Below are 24,210 nucleotides of genomic sequence, written 5' to 3'. Positions count from 1 at the left end.
GGCCATGTTACTACAAGGGGGTCTTAAAGAATGTGTCTCTTCTTCTCAATCTGATCTGACTATAGCTTATTTGTCACAAAACTTGGCAGCCACTGCACATTTTATGAGTCCCTCAACCAAAGACTCCTCTCAGTCTTTCAATAAACTTGTGACCACTCCTCAGTTGTCCAACCAACATCTAGAGTTAGTTGAAAATGTTAATAAAAATTTTGATGTAGTTTCGAATGTTAGCTATAATAAAGATTTCGTTTCTACAGCACAATGTAATGTTTTTTGTTCTAGAAATGAGTCAAAATGCATTCCGGTTGAACCTAATGTTTGTCCTATTGTTAATACTAATGAAATACATGATGATGGATTCTTATTTGAGCCTACTGCATCAATGGTTGAAAACACTGCAAATTGCCCTATTAATGAACAATTGTCTGCTGTTAATTACTGTGTTAATAAACAATTGTCTGGTGTTATTTTTTCCACTGCTGGTTCCACACCAAATTGCTTGACTACAAACACTCACATCAACACATGATTTGGCATAAAAGATTGGGTCATCCCAACTTAACTACATTACATAAAGTCTTATCAACACTTCCCAAATCTATTTCTCTTACTGAAAACCAAAGTCTGCCTACCAAAGTGTCTAATTTCTGTAATGCTTGTCAGCTAGGAAAGTTACATCAAAACAGTTTTCCCTTGTCCCAATCTCATGCCATATAACCTTTAGCTCTAGTACATAGTGATGTGTGGGGTCCTGCCCTAGTCACTTCAGTAGAAGGATTTAAGTATTATGTGCAATTTCTAGACGATTTTAGTCGCTTCACCTGACTGTTTCCCCTTAGGACTAAAGCTAAAGTTAAATCCACATTTCTCAAGTTTCATCACCTTGCTGAGAGGCACTTTGGAACCAAACTAAAGTGCCTCCAGTCAGATCAGGGAGATAAGTACAAAGCCTTACTTCCTTACTTGACTGAAAATGGTATTCAATCTAGGTACTCTTGTGCCTATGTTCACCAACAAAATGGCCATAGTGAGAGGAAACATAGGCACATTATTGAAACAGAACTTACCTTATTAGCTCATGCCTCTATGCCTTTAAAATACTGGTGGCTGGCTTTTGAAACATCAGCTTTTCTCATCAACCGACTGCCCACTACTGTCTTAAATAATAACACTCCCAATTTCATGCTTTTTAATAAATATCCTGTGTATGATAGTCTTAAAGTTGTTGGTTGTTCTTGTTTCCCTTTTCTTCAGAATTTTCATAGTACAAGTTTGACTTTCATTCCTCAAAATGTGTATTTGTAGGGTATAGTTTACTTCACAAAGGTTATAAGTGTTTAAGGGCTGATGGGAAAATCTTTATTACCCCTAGTGTTAAATTTAATGAAAATGAATTTCCTTATTTTCAAGAGTTTTATAAGTCCCTTGTTCAACCTAATTCTGATACTTCAGCCAATTCCACTAATGCTTGTTCTAGTAATACTTCACTACTGCCATATATACTTTTCCAACATAGCCCATCTTCAGCAGCTTCTGATCCCTAAGTAGTAACTGGCTCTCAGATTGTTCCTAGCAATCTAACAGTTGGTACTTACTGTTCAACAACAGGTACATTCTCTTCAAACTTATCTGATTCATCATTACCTAGTACCTCTAAAATTGCTGATAGTTCTAGTCATAGTCCTTCTTTAAATCCACATGTGGTTACTACAGAAAAATCTAGCTCTCCATTAAATACCACTTGATCAAAATCTTTCCCATCTAACTCAAACAGTCATAATCTAGTGTCTTAACTACCTGTTATTTCTTCCTCCAACAATTTGCCAAAATGTCATATTGAAGTTGACTTAGATACTCCAATACTAGCCTGTGATCCTGCATCTAGTTGTAAGATTTCTAATTTAAGTCCACTTCTAAAAACATACTCTGGCAGTCCTCATATAGATTTGCAGACTACTGGTAGCGTGCCGAATGCACCAAATTAATTAACCTTACTAACCTAACTACTGAATTATATAAAGGGCAAGCAAGGGTCGATCCCACAGGGAATGACTCGATTAATTTCTATATTCTAAAACAATAAAAATAATTGAAATGCAAATTAAACTCTAAATAGTAAATTTGACAACAGTAATGAAAGGGGGTTTGTAATCAAGGCAAACTAAAGTAAAACAGAGAAATAAAATATCAGGTTAAACAATCAGTTCTCGGTTCAATAGCCACCTAAACATGCATTGGATATAAAGTAATCGTAACACTGTTCTATCTCGTCATTATGGAATTGCTGACCCTAGGAAACAACAAGCTCTGTTACCCGAATTCTCCCTTAGTTTGTCACTACTGAAACAAGCTCTTCGAGTAGATACTAACCCTTGAACAACCTAGAACAAGCTCTCTAAATTTAATTCAATGGCAGGCTTAAGAATTAGGAGAATATATCAATCTAAGCAACAATCACGCAAGCTCGGATTATTTAACTTAGGTTATGTTATTCAAGACAATAGACTGAAAACTTGTCCATAATCAGCTATCATCATGTGTCACTCGTTGAATAGAAAAAGGACAATTACGGATCACAATTCCTAATTCTAACAGGTAAATTCTGATTAAACAATTTAGCAGGCCAAAACTAAATCACTCAAACAAGAATCACAAACAATTAAAACAGAATAACATAAACAATTCCAATAAAAACGAGATTAAGAACAATGTTACTAGAGTCAGGTTACACCAATGACATGAAATTAGGCTTCAAAATCCCCTTGAACTGAAGAAGGAAATTAGCCGCACATCTTGATCTAGAACGCAAAAACTCTACAGAATTCAAACTCTACTGTCCTCCCCCCGTTTAACCTAAAAACTTCTAATTAAATAACATGTGTTTTCCTTAATTCTTCCCCAAGAATCACGGAATTTCTTTCCTAGACGTTTCCTAGAAGATAGACTTCCAGATTTGATAAAATCTGATCAGATATGGATTCCAGAATTCGTCTCCAGCTTGCACCAGGATTCTCGCAATGTAAAAGATCTTTTCTGGGCTCTGTCACTTCATAAAAATTTTATTCCAGGATGTGTAGATGAATCTGGGCTTTTGAATCACCCGTTTTCGATATCTGACGCTCCAGTTAGGCCCGTTCGAAGATTCAATACTCAGCTAAGGAATCCTTCCGCGACTAGGATTCCAGGTCCGGTTTTGCAACAACTACTGAGAACCCAAACGAACTCGGATTCTCGTTCATAATACCTTCCTGAAAATCTTGATTCGTCTACTTTAATTTCTCTGAAGAACACTTTTGCAATCGAGGAATCTAGCTCCCTGAAAAACCTGAAAAACGTAGCACTGGTCAGAATAACGAAAAATCTGGAAAATCTGGAATTTCCTAATCTTTTCTCAATTATTTCCTAAAGTCTATCCAAATATGCCAAACTTACAAAATAAGCTCTAATCAGCTCAACTAGGCATAAAACATAACAAAAAACATAATATGGAAGAAATAAAAATATCTAAATTACACTCTTATCAACTACTCAATCTCAGTCCATCCTATCTTGTTCTTCTCCATCTTTATTACCTACTAGTCCAGGATCCTATACTCTACCAAATTTTCAACTTGAGGTTGATCTTACTGCTTCACAGTTCACTAATGTTCAACTTCCTATCCCAATTAATTCTCACCCTATGATTACAAGAGCCAAAGCTGCTGCTGGTCATGATAATTCACCTTGTGAATCCTTGGATCTTGCTGTTTACCTTACAGCCAGCCAGTCCCTTTTAGAATTAGAACCTGTGACAGTTGCTAAAGCATTAAAAACTGCAGTTTTGAAAGAGGCTATGTAGGCAGAATTTGATGCTGTAATTAGGAACAACACCTAGACCCTTGTTTCTCCTACCGCAGACATGAATATTGTGGGTAATAAATGGGTTTTCAGAACAAAATTGAATGCTAATGGTACTCTGCAGAAGTACAAAGCCAGACTAATGGCTAAGGGGTTTCAACAAACTCCTGGTTTGGACTACTTTGAAACATTTAGTCCAGTTATAAAACCATCCACCATCAGAATAGTTCTCACTCTAGCAGTAACCAATGCATGGGATGTTCAACAAATTGATGTCAACAATGCGTTCCTTAATGGCACTCTAAGTGAGCTAGTGTTTATGCAGCAACCAAGTGGTTTTGAATCAGCTGCTCATCCTTCATATGTGTGCAAATTAAACAAGGCTTTATATGGCCTTAAACAGGCCCCTAGGGCCTGGTTTGATAAACTCAAGGCTACTCTCCAAGACAAAAGGCTTTCAAAACTCAGTTTTAGATTCAAGTTTATTTGTTCTTAAAAAATCATCAGGACTAATCTATGCTCTTATTTATTAGATGATATTTTAATTACTGGTTCTGATGTAGCCTACATAACTCAGTTGTTGGAAGATTTAAATGAGCAATTTGCCTTGAAAACTCTAGGATCACTCAAGTACTTTTTAGGCTTGGAAGCAATCAGGACAGTAGCTGATATACATCTCAGGCAGTCCAAATATGCCTTAGACTTGCTTGTTAAAACCAAATGATGGATGCACTCCCATGCTCTATACCGATCACTGTTGGTACTAGACTGAGGAGTGATGATAGTGATCTGTTTGAGAATCCTACATTATATCGCAACACAATTGGAGCCTTGCAGTACCTAACACTGACTAAACCAGATATTAGCTTTACAGTTAATTGTCTTAGTCAGTTTTTACAAGCCCCAACTAAGTTACAATGGCAAGCATGCAAGCGAGTTCTATGATATGTTAAAGGGACACTGAACTATGGGCTTCAGTTTAAACTAGTAAGTTCCCTGAATATTGAGTGCTATGCTGATATGGATTGGGGTAGTAGTGTTGAAGATAGAAGGTCTACTAGTGGATATTGTGTCTATCTTGGACCTAATCTAATCCAGTGGAGCTCCAGGAAACAAAAAGTTGTTGCATTATCATCCACTGAAGCTGAATACAGGGCTTTAGCACAAACTGCTATAGAGGTTGCGACTTCAAAGTATGTTCATTGAACTCAGCCTTCACTTGCCCTCAAAACTTGTAATTTAGTGTGACAATACAAGTTCCCTGAATATTGAGTGCTATGCTGATACGGATTGGGGTAGTAATGTTGAAGATAGAAGGTCTACTAGTGGATATTGTGTCTATCTTAGACCTAATCTAATCTAGTGGAGCTCCAGGAAACAAAAAGTTGTTGCATTATCATCCACTGAAGCTGAATACAGGGCTTTAGCACAAACTGCTACAGAGGTTGCATGGCTTCAAATTAAGTTCACTGAACTCAGCCTTCACTTGCCCTCAAAACCTGTAATTTGGTGTGACAATACAAGTGTTGGAGCCTTACTTCAAATCCAGTCTTCCATGTAAGAACAAAGCATATAAAAATAGATGCTCACTACATTAGGGAGCAAGTTTTTGCCAAGAATCTGACAGTTCAATATGTACCATCGAAATTGTAGATTGCAGATGTGTTGCCAAAGGCATTGTCTGCTGTTCAATTTTCTGAGCTAAGGCAGAAAGTAAATGTGATTGTAGTTCCCTGTGCTACACACTGATTCTTAACTGAGTCTGTAGTGCAGAAGAAGATCAAAATGCCATTGAAAAAAAAAATGTAGATTGTAGTATTGACATATGAGTGTTGTTGAAAAAATGTTGTTGAAGAAGTTGTGGCAGATTGTAGTATTGACAGATGTGTGTTGTTGAAAAAAAAAATGTTATTGTTGAAAAAAAAAAAATGAATGTTGAAGAAGTTGTGGCAGATTGGAGTTTTGACAGATGAAAAAAAAAAATACTGGAGATTTGTGATTGAACTTCAGATGGCTGAGTTGAAACTGCAGTTTGTAGCTGTGTATGGCAGTCTGTTAAGTTGTGAAGCCTGCTCTTGTTTGATTGTTATGTTTAGTTGTTGAGTTGGTGCTAATGCAGAGTTGATTAGCTGAAGTTGCAATTGAAAATGCAGAGTTGTTAAACTGAGAAATGCAGTTTGTAGTTGTGTATGACGTTTTGGCTAGCTGAAGTTGCAACTGAAACTGTAGAACTAAACATGAGTTGTTGCCAGTGTTGATTGGCTGCAGTTGCAACTGAAACTGCAAAACTGAAAATGAGTTGTTGCCAGTTTTGATTAGCTGAAGTTGCAATTAAAACTGCAGAATTGAAAATGAGCTGTTGCCTTAAGTAGCTGAGCAAGTTCTTGAGTAGCTGAGCAAGTTTTTTTTTTAGAGTTTGTGCATCGGTTGACTGAAGGGATTAAAGGAGAACAGAGGTAGTGGAAAAAGGAAGAGAGTTTAGTTTTAGAGGGGATGTTGGTTAAAGAAGTCAATGAATTTGAGAAGAACTACTGGTGAAAGAAAAGCTACTGAAGCAGCAGAAGAGGAATGTCCAGTTTGAGAGGACAAAAGTGTAAAATGTTCAAGAAGCAGGAGGAAAATGAAATTATGTAAGATGGTGCCGCTTTTTGTTATAATAAAATCAGTTGTAAAACTTTACCTTCACTCTTCGTTTTAGTATAAAAGAGTAAAGTGTTCTCTTTTACTGTAGCAATTCGAAAACACACAGTCAATCAGTAAAGGAAATTCAGGCACGTTCATTCTCTGTTTTTTTTTTCTTCTGTTTGATTTACAAACCCTAAGCTAAATTCACAGAGCTAGCTCACTTAGTTTCAGTCAGTCTTCACATCAAGTTGTTTTAATTATTTGCTACAAATAATGGGATAAGAATTACGCCAAGCGTTTTCAGTGATCCGAAAAGCCCCTGAATTGATCTCTCCGGCAGCGCCAACGCCGCAAGAATTCAAGAATCTTTTAGATATAGATGACCAAGATGGCCTAAAGTTTCATGTTCCTTCACTATTCTTTTACAAGAACAGTCCTTCACTTGCGTTGGAAGGGAAAGATCCAGTTAAGGTCATCAAGGAAGCTATATGTAAATCACTTTGTGTTTTATTACCCTATAGCCAGAAGGCTCCGAGAAGGTGACAATCGCAAGCTTCTGGTGGATTGCAATGGTGAAAGAATTTTGTTAACAGAGGCTGATGCTAACGTCAAACTTGAGCATTTTGGTGATGAAATTCTAGTACCATGTCCATATTTGGACCAGCTACTGTATAATGTCCCGGGCTCTGTTGGCACTCTTGGTTGCCCACTGTTGTTGATTCAAGTAAGTGATCTTCAAAATCAGTTACAAATTCGATTAATTTATACTATGTTACCATCAATTTTAATGTTTTTTCCTTTCGGAAATAAAGGTGACTCGTTTTCGGTGCGGAGGCGTTATTCTTGGGCTACGTTTTATCCACACAATTTGTGACGGATATCACTACAATATTATAGACATATAGCTACGAAAATTAGCTACAAAAAGGAAAATTTTAGCAAATACATATTTATAGTTACAAAAGTTAGTATTTATAGCTAATTGAAATAATTTTAGTGATAAGACTTCCTCCATCGAGGCTAATATTCATCTCTTACTTTAATTTATTAAAATTGTGACAATAACTAGTCATTTAGCTACAATGTATTAGCTATGGTAAAACATTATAGCTAATTAATGTATTTAGCTATGAAGATTTTATTTACATGGCATATAGTATTATTATTAGCTACGAGTTTAACTATATAGCTATTATTTGTGCATTAGCTATAAAATATTGAAATTTGCAGCTAATTAATGTATTTAGCTTTAAACATTTTATGTATAAGACATATAGTATCATTATTAGCTATGAGTTTAACTATATAGCTATTATTTGTGCATTAGCTATAAAATATTGAAATTTGCAGCTAATTAAGGTATTTAGCTATACAAATTTTATTTTCATGATAATAACAATATTATAGTATTATTATCAGCAATTAGTTTAAATATATAGCTAGTATATGTGTATTAGCTATAAATTATTTGAATTTGTAGCAAATAAAGAATGTGAAAATCAATTTGCTACAATCCTTATAGTATGTAACTATAGGTATTCTAATTTCTTTTTATTACTTACGAATTAAATAGTTATAGTCAAACATAGTGTTAATCACACTGCTAAGGTCATAGTAAATTGGAACCTTAAACAAATAGCTAACTTAAAAAAACTTTTTAGCGGGTGTGGGCTTTTGTAAAATAAAATTTTGTTTTAAAGGATCTAAGAGGTTTTTGTCTTTCTTATGATAATTTAAAACTAATACTTTATGAATTATAAATGATTTTAGGTATGAGATATGAGATATTGTAGAAATTGGTAATGTTACAAATTTGTATATATGGACTTGTATGTATGTTTTAGATGATGATGATGATAATGATAGAGTTACTAATACTATTAATATTTAAGAATGACAACATTTGTTTATTGTTAATTATATATAGAAAATGCAAGAAAAAAGAAAAAAGAAATAAAATCATATAAAATAAGGTTAAAATTATAGGAGATATAACATAAACTAAATCATATAAAATACTATAAAATTACCTTCTTAAAAACTTTTTCATTATTTATGTGTTTGGTTTAATACTTTGATAAATTTTTTAATACAATGGTACAAGACTATTGTAAAAGAATAAAGTAAGAAGAAGAAATTAAGAATGGTGGAGTCACAAATGTCAGCGACCAGAGATGGCAATAGCAACAATTGGAACATCGACCGTTTATTTAATACCTATTTAAATTGAGGCTGGTAATAATGACATTGAAGCATTCATATTTTGTGAAAAAATTAGTTGATAACATTTTAAATTATTAGGATGACAGATTTTATGAGCAGACAATTATTTGGTTGATAATGACTTTATTAATGTTTTATTTTTTATATTATAATTTTTCTTATAACGTCATATTATCTATTTAATATAAAAATGTTGCTATAAATCTGTAATTATTATTAAATTCATTAATTATAGCAATATTTTTTACAATTAATTTTAATTGAAGCAATAAATTATAAATTATTAATATAAATTATTTGTTTCATTGTAAATAATTATAATATTTAGCTACAAATTATATATATAAAAAAATTATGTCCTATTTAGTAATTTTTAAAAATGATAAAATTGTAATTAAGTTGAAAAAAGTAAGAGTGTGTTTGAGATTGCTATAGCTTAAAAATAATCAATTAAGTTTTAAGCTACAACAATAAAAATATTTGGTAATCAGCTTTTAAAACTGATCAAGTTTGATGATGATTATGAAATAATCTGATTTTTAAAAAGATTACAACGAGCTATTTGGCCACAAAAGGCGGCAAAACATTCGGTTGCCTTTTGTGGCCAAATGGCTTGTTAGAATCCGGTGAAACCACCAGATTCCGATAGATCAGCTCATGTCTGTCCTTAGAGGACTAGCTGTGATGCTGATGTGTCTTGACAACAATTGCTTGATTTTGATAGTTTATTGTTGAATTTTGACAGTTGGTTGTCGGCCACCCCTATTTTCTTCCGATATCTTTTAAATAAATTTTAATTCAAATAAATTATTTTAGTATATTTTGTAATATTTATTAAATATATACTAAAATATATTTTATGATTATACATATATTTTATTGAGTAAAATATGTCATTTTAAGGGCTAGTTTGGGATTATTGTAGCTATAAGTTTAATAAGTTTATACCAAACTTTAAAAATAAATAGAAATGTGTTTGGTAGATTTAATTTTTGAAATTGTCATGAGTTTCAAAAGCTATATACAATATATGTGTTTAGTAAATTAGATTTTCATATGTATAATGACCAAAAAATATATATTCATTCTTAGACATATTTATAACTATAAATAGTATTTGGATAAATATTTAAAAAATCTATTTAATTCATTTTATATATAAAGATTTTTATATAATAATTTATAAAAATAAAACTTAAAAAATTTGGTCTACACAATGGTAATCTCCATTGACACCGACGATCAACTTTCGACGACCACTGAAGGGCACGTTCAACAACATAGTTGGTGTTGCCAGTTGGAATCTGCCAATCAATGTAAGCCTAATGGTTTTGCTAGAAGTTGATGCGACGTTTGAGTGCAAGTGGCTAATGAATATATTTCCTCTATCTACACTCAAATGTCGAATCAAAATCCGGTGGTGGCTTGTCAGAGTTGGACAATCATTGTCGACTCCGATAGTGATTGCTATAGTGCAATCCAATTTTTATAATGTAAAAAAAAAAAATGATTAAATTAATTTATTTGTTTAATTTGGTTTTTAATAAGATTACTCTATAATTTGATATCTTACAAAGGACTTTATTTGTCATTCTTATTTTTCAAAATGAGTTTTAAAAATAATCTTATCTTCAAAAGCTACGAAAGATTGCTTTTCAAATTCTTCCATCAATTTGATTATTTTATAAATCCTGTGGGTACCCGTGTAAAATAAAAATAAATAAATAAATTACCCTAAATCCTTAATTCCTAAGATTCTTTTCTCCACCTCTCTTCTCCTCATTATCTTCTTCCTCACACGTCACACCCATTTTGTTTCACCATCTTTCTCTCTTCATTTCTCTGTCAATCTACCTTCTGGTTCCGTGTAATGCAACTTTAATTTATTTATTTTTTTTGTCCTTGGGTCGTGGTAGTGGTGATTTTTTATTTCGTTGAATTAGGGTTTTCAAATTTGAGGATTTTGGTTAATTGCGGGATTAGGGGCTAATGACAACGACGATGTGGCAGTTGATGATGCAGTCAGCGATGGAGGTGAGTGTAATAGCGGTGGTAAAGGTTTTGGCTCCCTTTTGTGGAGAAAATTTAGCTGCCCGGCCATCCCAAGTTTCCATTTAACAAAATGGCCAAGAAAATCTTTTTGATTTTTTTTTGGGTTAAAAAATATGACGTGACACACTTAAGTGTAATTAAAGCAGCAAAAGGATTAGGGTGAAAAGATTTAACATTGTGGTTAGAATATAATAAAGAGAAGTTGATTTAAAATTTGAAAGACAAAACCATTTCTCTCAGCTTCTCTTTCTCACAACAGGATTCAAACACCTTTCTCTCTCGTTTTTTCTTCCATTTTCTGCAATTTCTCAATTTCTTTGCTCTTTGCATTTTTGTCATTCCTTGCGATCCCATTAAGTTATAATAGCTGAGATCCTTAAGAAACAAAAAAAAAAAAAAAAAAAAAAAAAAAAAACCATCTACTCCTAAAATTGTAGGCACCACTGGTCTACCAAAAATGGAGAAGAAGAAGTTGTGGTGGAGTAACTTCTGATGACAAAGTTGCTCCACCAGGAGAGGAGACGCGTCGACAGCAGACATTCTATTGGCGGAACAGGGAGGGCAAGAGTTGAAATTGAACTAAAGAAGGATGCTGACGCAAATTCCAAGCGTCGGACATATGCTTAAGCGATCTAAAATCGCTTAAGCGACCAAGAGTAAAAGCAAAGGACGCTTAAGCGATCTAGTATATGACAGAAGTCGCTTAAGCAATCTGTTTAAGCAATTTTAGATCGCTTAAGCGATCGTGTATCTGGGCAGAAGTTGATTCTGCCTCGGACATGATCGCTTAAGCGATTATAATTGCTTAAAGCGACAAACGTTAAAAGCAAAGGATCGCTTAAGCGATCATGTGTCTGGGCACTTATTTATTGTCTTGTTCATGATCGCTACGATCGCTTAAGCGATCTACGATCGCTTAAGCAACCAACAGTAAAAGCAAAGAATCGCTTAAGCGATACTAAGCGTCCTACGTCTGGGCACTTATTTATTGTCTTGTTCATTCGCTTAAGCGATCAATAGTAAAAGCGAAGAATCGCTTAAGCGATACACTTAATCGCTTAAGCGATTGTGCATCTAGGCAGAAGTTTATTCTGCCTCGAACATGATTGCTTAAGCGACCAAGGTTAAAAGCAAAGGATCGCTTAAGCGATAGAAAAACGCTTAGCGATCGTGCGTCTGGGCACTTATTGATTCTGTCTTGTTCGTGATCGCTTAAGTAATCTATGATCACTTAAGCGACCAAGTGTAAAAGCATAGAATCGCTTAAGCGATAACAATACAACCAGATCTCTTAAGCGACTAAGTCTAAATACACAGGTCGCTTAGCGAGAAATGAAATCTCTTAAGCGATCCAGTGTATTTGGATTATTTTTATTGTATTTCACTAGATTGGTTAAGCGATTAACGCTATCTTAGACATATAAGGTGTACGATTCATTCAGTGGACCATGACCATTATTATATTTTAATTAATTAGTTCTTTTACGGCTATATTACATATAGGTATATAATATTTACATCTATATTAACATATCAGGTGTACAATTCGTTTAGTGGACCATGACCGTTTTATATTTTAATTAAATTAATTCTTTTATGGCTATCGTAAACATATATGGTGTAGAATGTTTACGTCTATATTAAACATATCAGGTGTACGATTCGTTCAGTGGACCATGACCGTTATTATATTTTAATTAAATTAGTTCTTTTACGGCTATATTAAACATATATGGTGTAGAATGTTTACGTCTATATTAAACATATCAGGTGTACAATCGTTCAGTGGACCATGACCGTTATTATATTTTAATTAAATTAGTTCTTTTATGGCTATATTAAACATATATGGTGTAGAATATTTGCAACACCTCCTCTTTACTACTATTCTTATAATACATACAATGTAAATTATAGATATACATAACGTATGAAAGATAGTGGGCTCAAATTTTTCTTTACTCATAAAAACATAATTCTTTACAAATACAAAATACTATGTATTAAAAACTTTCTACTTAATACAAAACATCATATCTTGTGGACAGTGGTGCCAATACTCTCCACTCCTCGACGTCCATCCGACCGCTGCTCCTATTTCCTGCAAAACAGGGAAAAATAATGGGGTGAGCACAACAAGGCTCAGTAAGTAAATCCTCTACTACCTGTCCTCGTAACTCACTTTTTGGTTCTTCCTTACTCTATCGTTCTTCTATTTCTAATTCTCCCTGTTTTTCTCTTTCTTTCTAATACTTTTATTCTCCTTTAACTCTGTTCAGCTCTTTTTATTCTTTCTTTCTCTCTGTTCTTATTCTCTTTTCTCCTTCTCTTATTCTTAATCACCATGAAGGAAAATCATGGTTCTCTCTTATTCTCATCATATTCACCATGAAGGAAAATCATGGTTCTCTCTCTTATTCTTGTCATACTCACCATGAAGGAAAATCATGATTCTCTCTCTTCTTCTCATCATACTCACCATGAAGGAAAAATCATGGTGCATGCCTGTATGAGCTGTACATGCAATTAATACAAAAGAATTGCATGTTTCTTTCTTCTACTCTCTATGCTTACTAGCTCAAACTCTCTTATTCTTTCTCAAGCTTTCTTATTCTTTAAGTCTCTCTATTATCTTATTCTCATTTCTCATAATTCATTTCGACTAACTCGCTCTTTGAATGTCACAACCCCATCTTACTGGAGGCACGATCGAGACTTCTCCCATTCTACGTGACTTCTACTCATTCTCTTTCTGTCTCTCTTTCTCATAACTCTTTTCTATTAACTTTCTGTTGTAGGTCACAGCCTCATCTTATCGGAGGCACGGTTGGGTACTCATCCCACTCTTCGTAACCCTACTCATTGTCTCTCTTTATTCTTTCTCATGTTTGCTCATTCTTCCTCACCTGCATGTCACGGCCTCATCTTACCAGAGGCATGGCTGGGTGGAGGTCACAAAGCACCAACCCACTCTTCGTGACTTCTACTCATTCTCTGCCGATCGGACTTGGTCATGCATGGATTCGGAACCCTTGGCCATGTGAGTGTATTCTCTCTCTCTCTTTGAATGTCACGGCCCCATCTTACCGGAGGCACGACTGTGGATCACAAAGCACCCACTCTCATGACTTTACTCATCACTCACGGGTTCCCCATCGCATAACCTACTCTATTCTCTTCTTTTGCTCTTAGAGTAGTGTATTCACAAATATCTCTACTCTCACTCACACTAATACTCATCTCTTTCTCAAGCTAGTATTCATAGCATAGTTTAACTCTTAGAGTAGTCTATTCACAAAGTTTTCTACTCTTTCTCAAGCTATTACTCATAGGGTAGCTTATACTCAAAATTCTCTACTCTTTCTCAAGCTACTTCTCAAATGCACAACTAATGCATCTAGATGGTTTATGCTAATTAATGTACTTATGAAATGCCAATATGCAATGTAGCAAGAATTAAGATTCACTATTCATACTCATACTTCTCTTAGGCATTTCATCAAACAACTCATGTGCACACAAAAACTCTTCTCTAACTACAATTCTCTTTCTCTTTGTAACCATCCAAAATGGGAAGAAATTTCCTTCTATGGACATAACCCCTATCATAGAAGAACACTCCCAAAATATCTACTTAATCTCTTCCAACTCCATCTCAAACTCATCACACATCAACACTTCCCATAAAGGAAATACCAACATGTTTACTCTTCTCAACTCAATTTCTCAACAAGCATCATATATACATGCATAAATAAATCTCTACTCAAGAATTTCTTAAACTTTAGCTTGTTGGATTTACTTACCTCATACTTGCGTGTCTCCACTAAAACTCTCTACTCTTGTTGGACCATAGCTTCCCTTATTCCTAAGCAAAACTTAGTAAGAACTTAACCCTTACATTAATAAAACTCATAGCTAGAGTAGAGATTCTTACCTCTTCTTGCTTAGGCAATTCTTGTCAAATTCCAACCAAAACTCTCAAAAATCCCTTGGAAGTTGAGTGAGGAATGAGAGAAAATGAGGGATGAGAGGTGGTGGAAATGGGTGAAATGGGGGTTTAGAGAACTAAACCCTTATTAGCTCATATAATATAACTCTTTCGCATTTTTCCCTTACTTTCTTGAAAATTCCACCTTTACCTTTAATTCTTTACAAACTCACCCCATTTTACACTATTCTCGATGAAATTTTCTTGCATTTTACCCCCACTTTTCCTGCTAATTGGGGTAAAATGGTCATTTTGCCCTTAGGAAAGAATTCTCTAAAAATCTAAAACAAAACTCAACCGGCCCTTCGGTCGTGCGAAGGATTCTTGTCGCCCCAGCGAGAATTACAGAATCGACATTGCAAATTCAGAGCTGACCCGCCGTGGCGAAGCTTCTTTCTCGCCCCGGCGAAGGCTGCAATTCCAAAATCCGCCAAGTCTTAATCAATTCCAGGGTAAACACTCAACCAAACCCAAAACATAAACTCAACCAAGGGCAACCAAACAACATGAACAATATACAAACTCATTTAGGAGCAATTCAGTAACCTTAGGCCATCCATAAACAATGGCTACGTATCTCAAGTGAGGCTTTACAACGTTTACATCTATATAAAAAATACAGGTGTACGATTTGTTCAATAGACCTATTTTAATTAAATATTTCTTTTACGGTATATTAAACATATATGGTGTATAATGTTTACGTCTATATTAAACATATCAGGTATACGATTCGTTCAGTGGACCATGACCGTATTATTTTTAATTAAGTTAGTTCTTTTATGGCTATATTAAACATATATGGTGTAGAAGTGTTACGTCTATATTAAACATATCAGGTGTACGATTCGTTCAGTGGACATGATCGTTATTATATTTTAATTAAATTAGCTTTTTTACAGCTATATTAAACATATATGGTGTAGAATGTTTATGTCTATATTAAACCTATCAGGTGTACTATTCGTTCAGTGGACCATAGTCATTAATATATTTTAATTAAATTAGTTCTTTTACGACTATATTAAACATATATGGTGTAGAATGTTTACGTCTATATTAAACATATCAGGTGTACGATTCGTTCAGTGGACCATCACCCTTATTATATTTTAATTAAATTAGTTCTTTTACGTCTATATTAAACATATGTCCATAAACATGGAAAAGAAATATTGAAGTAAATTACCCTTAATCGCTTAAGTGATCCCGTCTATTTAGTCTTGGTCTGTAGAGTGCATAGCAGATGGTTGCAGAGTTCAATTTTATATCAATATTATATTTTTTATATATTACTTTCTTGCCAAGAGCTAACAAAAATAATAGAATAACAATAGATCTTTCAGTTTTATGTACGGTGTTGATTGACAAAGACCGAAGTGTTCTTTTCACATTCTATTGAATTGAAAAAGATAATTAATAGACATGCTATAATCGGTGCTACCACCCCCAACTACGCACAATGCAAGAAAATCATCAACAAATCTCACTCCTTTTAACTTGCATTACATCAAACACAACCCAAGAACCTAAACCACTAAATCAAAATCATAACCCAAACCCAATCCATCATTAAATATTTGTAAATAGAAATATAAAATGCAAAGAGGTGATATACATCCCTGGACGAAATGTTAGGAGTAGGAAGAGGCAGATCTTTGGCGAAGAAGATGTTAATGGCGGAGGAAGAAGAAGGTGTTAATGGTGGAGGAAGAAGAAAATGTTAATGGCGGAGGAAGAAGAAGATGTACAGGAAGAAGAAGATGTAGACGAAGAAGAAGATGCAGAAGAAGAAGAAGATGTAGACAAAGCTTAGAAGAAACAAAAACTAGGGGAAGGATACGTTAATGGCGGGAGGAAGAAGAAGAAGGTGTTTGGGTTTGTTTGCAAGATTTTTTACTCTTTGGAGACTTATTATAATTTTTAAAAGATTACACAATTATTCATTAATCTTAATTAACCCCCTAATTATGTTTAATTAAGCTTAATAAAAAATAAGGCCATTTAGTTAAAATTTACAAACTCTATAGCCTTTTAATTAGTTTTTTGAGTTAAAATGGTGTTTTAATAAAATGCCCCCCCTTTCGTGCTCGATTTGCCTTGATTTGATCACCGATAATGGGGATCGGTCATGGGTGAAGCTTCAATGTGGTCATCAATTTCATTTTGGTGAGTTTAAGGTCGTATTTCGAGATTTTGAATTGTATTAATTTGATGGGTTGGATTTTATTTGATGAGATCTAGGGTTGTTGTTGATAATTTGATGATCTGGGTATGTTTTTTTTTTTTTTTTTATGGATTCCCTTTCTGTTTTTGTTAATGGTTAGTTTTATCATGATATTTTCCAAAATCTGAAAAGTTGTAGAAGAAGCTGGTGGCCCAGATTGTGTCTTTTTCATCTGTCTAATTTTATCTTCCCTGTGGCCATTGTTTTTCAAGTGGTTGCGGCAATCTCTCTAATCCTCGGAATCATACACTGTGTTTTTAGTTCTTAGAGTTGTACTAAAAGATAAAAAGGCTGTTAAAGTTTGTGTTGTCTTATGGGAGTTTCGTTTGTTTAGAAGAATCTGTTGTCATGTTGAATATGGACTATGGCACTACCACAATTTTAAGAAGTGTAGTGACATCAAATAAATGGAATAAGTAAACTTTATCTGCTAGTGTAGTCCAATTAGAACTTGCACAAAAGATAGGCTCTTGCAAATGTCTCTAACAAAATTAATTTTGCTAACTCCTACTAACTCTTCTATACCAAAATTAATTTATGTAGACATGACTTAAGAAATGGAAACTTTGGCATGTACAAAATGAGAATTTACATCAGGGGACTTGTTTAGGGTTCTAAAAGGAAAATGTGGTATAGTCTAAATTCAATTATCTTAGAGAAGACCACTCTAGCTTCTGGAGAGTGGATACATTTCTTTGGAGAACTTGGGATTGAAGGACTCCATGTAGGAATGTGTTTTACCTTGGATATTTTGCATCTTGTGTATGAAACCTTACTGCTCTTTGGTTTATAGTTAGTCTTTTGGAAATATTTGCTAGGTGTTTTGGTAATATACTATATGTTTGACAGATTGCTGGTCTTACTATGTTTATATGTTGTGTTATTTGTTTATTTTTTTTATGTTTTTATTGCTGAAAATCTTGATTTTTTAACTTCTGGCATATTTTCTGATTATATGCTTAATTCTCTTCTTTCTGCAGCTTGTTTAGTATGGATGGAGACTTCGCATCAATGGTTGTGAAGCTTCGCAAGAAGTATGACTTTTTGTTAGTCTCAGATGTGTATCATTAAACATAATTATTATGCAATTTGCATTCCACTTTTATTCTCTGCACTCGATCAAACAGTCAAACTAAATATTCATTTTTATTATTAATTTAAATAATTCTTGTTTAGTATTGATACGAAGCACATTTATCTTATTACTCTCTTAGTGCATACACAGTCACACACTTGAGTAATAGCAATATTGAAGAAGAGCTCAAGGCGAAGATGCCTTTACTTGACAAAAAATACACCATGGAACTTGAGGAAGTTAGTCATGAACTACTACTTTATAGTAGATTTTCATCATCACTTGTTGAGATTCCTAAAATCAACGTCGTCTTATTGGAACCTTCCAAGAAAGGGTGGTGCTGGAATGAGCTTAAGAGTAGAGGGATGCTCGAGTGAGGTAAGAGGAAGAAAGTTAAGTTCCTGAGAAATGATGAAATGGTGAAATTAATTAGATGGTGATAATCTGACTCAAGATCCTGTTTGTGCCATGCAGTTCAAGCTGCTCAAGGAAGCCATGGCCAAAATGGAAAGGTTACTACGTGCCTGCAGCTTGTTAATTTCCTTATAATAAATTGATGTTGAATAATACTAACATATCTTTGTTTTGTTTGGAAATCTACAGTAACATGCATGAGCTTTCGTTAAAGAAGCAGGAGGATGATGTGGTTGCTATATATACAAATGAAACAGCAGTGGTGGTGGTCTCATTTTGGTTGTTGGGAACCACATCGAGGTTAATAAGAGAAGTTTTGGTGTTGGTAGTAATGACATTGAATCATTCATATTTTGTAAAAAAATTAATTAACATTTTAAATTACTTGGACGAAGGATTTCATGCAACGAAAATTATTTCATTGAAAATGACTTTATTACTATTTTATTTTATATGTTAGAATTTTTTTATGATGTCATATTATCTATTTAATATACAAAAAATTGCTATAAATTTTTTTAATTATTATTAAATTTGTTAATTATAGCAATATTTGTCACAATTAATTTTAATCAAAGCAATAAATTATAAATTCTTGATATAAATTATTTGTTCCATAGCAAATAATTATAATATTTAGCTACAAATCAAAAGTATTCATAACAAGTAATTTTAATAATTAGCTATTAAATCATTATGTCTATAACAATATCTTTTTATATCGATATTTTATATATAGATATGATTCTTATGTCTGTAGCAAATAATTTAATATTTAGTTACGAATTCACTATATTTGTGGCAAAAGATTTTTTTATTTAGTTATGAATTTAGTGGTAACGTAGTCAAAATATTAATATATTTGCCATGAATATTATTTTTGCAATAGAAATTTTCAAGTTTTAGTTATAAATTTATATTTGTGTAGCTAAAATGCAAACATAACTATACTAACCATTCCTCATAGCTATAAAGGCAAGACTTTTGCTACGAGCTTATTATTATTATCGCAAAAACATTTAAGTTTTTAGTTACATATTAATTTCATCCATAGTAAAAAATATAAACTGTTAGCTGCGTAAACAAAAAGTTATATGACTAACTTTTAGCTGTGCCACTTTTAATTACGATAAGTTACAAAACATTATATTTATAATTAAACCATTTAGTTATGTAAATTTATAATTTTAGCTACAATGAACGTTATGGCTACAAAATGCATAATGTTGTATAATCAAGCGGCTGTATAAGAATTTAATTATATAAATCTTTTGGCTTTATACAATTCCTGAAAGCCGTGGAGGAGATGACAAATGGTGCAAATTCCCCGTCGTTAGCACCTGTTTGGCAGAGGGAAATTCTAAATGCTAGAGATGCACCACGTGTAACACGTATCCACCATGAATTTGAATATGTAAAGAACTCCAGAGATATCTTCCTAAACATGAACCCAGATAACATGGCCCACAAATCATTCTACTTTGGCCCCAAAGAGAAAGCATCACGTCGTCACCAACTTCCATTTCACCTTCAAAGCTGTTCGACGTTTGAGTTAATAACAGCTTGGTTATGGAGATGTCGAACGATTGTACTTGAGCCAGATCCTGACGAGATTGTTCGACTTTCATTCACAGCTAGTGTTTGCGGAAAGCATTATAACCAGCTTATTCCTCCAGGATACTACGGAAATGCTTTTGTACACCCAGCTTTATGTTCAAAGGCTGATGATTTATGCAGGAATCCGTTGGAACATGCGGTGGAATTGGTGAAGAAGGCGAAAGGTGAAATAAATGAAGAGTATATAAGATCTGTGGCAGATCTTGTGGTCATCGGGGGAAGGCTTAAATATACGAGCGACGGATACTTCACAGTCTCTGATAATACTCGTACTGGGTTTGATGAGGTTGATTTAGGGTGGGGGAAGCCAGTGTTTGATGGAATCGCTGGGGCTTTATTAATCATCAGTTTCTACTTGAAGTACCAAAAAAGAGATGGAGAGATTGGAATTATGGTACCAATATGCTTGCCATTGTCAACCATGGAGAAGTTTCAAGAAGAAATGAAGAAAATGAAGCAAGTACTAAGTGAAAATGATGAACTTGGCTGAAAATTATATGCGAAATTGTACCTTGTATAATAAGTTGTATGTAGAAGTATCCAAAANGGAAATTCTAAATGCTAGAGATCCACCACGTATAACACGTATCCACCATGAATTTGAACCTGTAAAGAACTCCAGAGATATATTCCTAAACATGAACCTAGATAACATGGCCCACAAATCATTCTACTTTGGCCCCAAAGAGATAGCATCACTTCGTCACCAACTTCCATTTCACCTTCACAACTGTTCGACGTTTGAATTAATAACAGCTTGGTTATGGAGATGTCGAACGATTGCACTTGAGCCAGATCCTGATGAGATTGTCCGACTTTCATTCACAGCCAGTGCTCGCGGAAAGCATTATAACCAGCTTATTCCTCCAGGATACTACGGAAATGCTTTTGTATACCCGGCTTTATGTTCAAAAGCCGATGATTTATGCAGGAATCCGTTGGAATATGCGGTGGAATTGGTGAAGAAGGCGAAAGCTGAAATAAATTAAGAGTATGTAAGATCTGTGGCAGATCTTATGGTCATCAGGGGAAGACCTAAATATACAAGCGAAGGATACTTCATTGTTTCTGATAATACTCGGACTCGGTTTGATGAGGTTGATTTAGGGTGGGGGAGGCCAGTGTTTGGTGGAATCGCTGGGGCTTTATTAATCATCAGTTTCTATTTGAAGTACCAAAAGAGAGATGGAGAGATTGGAACTATTGTACCAATATGCTTGCCATTGTCAACTATGGAGAAGTTTCAAGAAGAAATGAAGAAAATGACTGAAGCACCTCTGTGAAAACGACGAACTATGAAAAAAAAAAAAAAAAAAAAAAATCTATGGTGTATGCATGCATAAAATTTTACGGAGGTCCTATTGAGTCATGCATAACTTATCATCTTGGTCTGTAGGGATGATACGTTGTGAATTGTCGAGACTGCCCTAGCTGTTTTATTGTTTTACGGTTTTGTTCTTCTGGTGCTTCGACTTTCGACTGAAGTTATGTATTAGTTGATAATTATGGTGTTGTGATTGGGTAGCGTAGAACGAACCAATAAGAATGCGACACGCTGACATGATTAGATGGAAGAAGCAAGTTGACTGTAATTAATATGTGTTTAGCAATTCGAGTTAATTATTTTGTGTATTATATCTAAGTATTCATATATTTTATATTACTTCACTGAATGGAACTTTGGGGAGTTTATCACATTACAATGACCTAAGACCTAAAAACAAATTTACGTCAATGAGGTCTAAAATAGACAATATTTGAAGTTATAATTTTATCTTTCTGGAGCTTATGAAAATAGACAATATAAGAAGGTGATTCACACTCCATTCGGGCTCTAGGCAACTAACTATTAATAATTAAACAAATAAATTTTTTTCCCCCAAAAAGGCAATTTGTGACATAGTTTTTCATCTTAAAAAAAATGCAAAATCAAACATGAAAAATATTATCAAGATAATTCCCCGTAGTTCGGATTTTAGGTGCAAATTAATCTAAAATTGAGTCTAAAAAGTTCTAATTTAGCCAAGAGTTTATGAGAGTTCACAAAATTTTTAGCATTATTTGTCAAGTGAGTTTAGGAAAAAGACTAAAGTTTTTCACATTCTTATACTCATGAACTGATTTCTTAATTCAGACACTATAGAGATGAATATATATATCTTCTTCCTCATGGACATCCCAGCTATTCTATTAAGACACAACAGCAATATATTATTTTTACATATTTCCTTGAGTCATCTTCATTATCACTTCTTGAAACCTCTCTACAGTTGACAATGGCAAGCTTATTGATACCATAATTCCATTCTCTCCATCTCTTTTTCGGTACTTCACACAGTAGCTGATGAATGATGCAACTTTAGTTGGTCCAGCATACACTGCTTGCCCCCACCCTAAATCAACATCAACCTCTTCAAATCCAAGACAGATTTGGTCCTGATTCCCAGTCCAACCGGTTGAACCGGTCGGTCCGGTCTGACTTTTGAAACAGAGGAGAAACCTATAAAATCAAGAAACAAATTCCACATTTCAATAAACTGATTTAGGGCTGAATAAGACCGTTGAAATTCAAATATAAAACTAGGTACCCTCATGAATGTCTTGTAGTTCAACTCAATTCCAGTCTCGATGATTTCTTGTAACAGTTGTTTGACCATTTTAATATCTCTTTTATTTCTTTTATCAGCTCCAATGCTCGTCTCTGTTTCTAGCTGAGAAACCTAAATGAAAACATTCAAACCTAACAAATTCCTAAACTTGAATCATCAAAAACGCAAAAACCAACTCAAAGGAACTACCATTATACAAAATTTCACCCAAATCAAGTTTAAAAAAAAAAATATATAAAAAAATTTAAAAATTAAAAAAAAAAACCCCATAAACCTCCGGTCAAAACCCTACTAGTAATTACAAAGTCTAGAACCCTAACTCTTGGTATGAAGTTGAAAGCCCAAAGATTAAGCAACATAAAACGAAAATTGATGAATGGTAATTATACCAATTTACACAACTGAACGGGGGGAAGGTGGAGATATGAGGCTGTTGTTGCAACGGAAGGAGGGGCTGGTAGGCAAGGGAATGTCGAGTTGTGGAAGAGGAGCTTGTTCGGCGGCTGTCGAGTTTGTGGTGGACTGGTGGTGCACAAATCACACTGACGATCAATGGTGACGTTTCGTACTTGGTAGAATGCGAAAATACAAATCTATCCCTAAGCACAATCGCACGACAGCAGTCACAGCACGAGGGTGTTTAGTATTGATTTTTCAAATACATAACACAGAATAATTGGAAAATTTAGGGGTGATTTGGAAATTAACCCTTTATTAACTTTGAAGCTTATACCAACTTTTGAGAATTTAATCAAAATCATAAACTAGAATTCTTTGATTTTTTTTCCTCATAAATTATCCAATTATTAGAATGAATGAAATTAGAAATAAATGAATTAAATTAAAATAGATACATTAAATTTTAATGCTCAATATTTTTGTATAGGTACCTTCAATGGATCTTAACATTTGTAAACAGTTTACTCTCTTGTAATATCTTAAAGAAACTATATTGTTTGTTTCTTCTTAAAAAGGAAATAAAATAACATCAAGAACTTAATAAACCCGAATAGATGATTATGTCTACACAGTTCTTCCTCCCAAGTTCAGACAAACATTCATGTAGATAGAAGTAAACTATCAAATTAAGATATTTAATAAACAACAAATATTATCTATTGGAATAATACTCCTACAATCATTATAGTTAATCATGTCAAAGAATATAGTAATGTGTCAGATAAACTGGTACAACAAGTTATGAATACGTTTCCAATAATGGAATTCGGGGACAACCAGCAAGAGATCGATAACCATAGTAACTAGTTTCAAAAGGGTCCTAGTCAATCATATAGAATGATATTATATCTCACAGCATCCTAAATTTCCAGGATTTAGAATACAATAACAATCTCACTTCAGAGTTTAAATTAACAGTGAAAAATTTCTACGTATCAAAATAAATTGAATATAAGTACATACTTGATATTTTTTATATAATCATACCAAAAAATGGTAAATACAAATTCTCTAACCAGCTTAAATCATGAGGCAAAATAGGCTGAAAGTTTTCTTAGGAGTTCAATATCTACATCAATAT

General features: G+C 33.8%; 2 pseudogenes; both read left to right on the top strand.

Annotated features, from left to right (window-relative positions):
- The first annotated feature begins 4,560 nt into the window (after positions 1-4,560).
- Positions 4,561-20,551, top strand: LOC116109425 (annotated as a pseudogene).
- Positions 20,552-20,558: 7 nt separating this feature from the next.
- On the top strand, positions 20,559-21,372 carry LOC116109424 (annotated as a pseudogene).
- Positions 21,373-24,210: the final 2,838 nt, after the last annotated feature.

This window comes from Pistacia vera, unplaced genomic scaffold, assembly GCF_008641045.1.
Source record: "Pistacia vera cultivar Batoury unplaced genomic scaffold, PisVer_v2 Contig58, whole genome shotgun sequence".
Lineage (NCBI taxonomy): Eukaryota > Viridiplantae > Streptophyta > Magnoliopsida > Sapindales > Anacardiaceae > Pistacia > Pistacia vera.
Note: the sequence above shows the minus strand (reverse complement) of the source record. Positions and strands in the feature narration are given on the sequence as shown.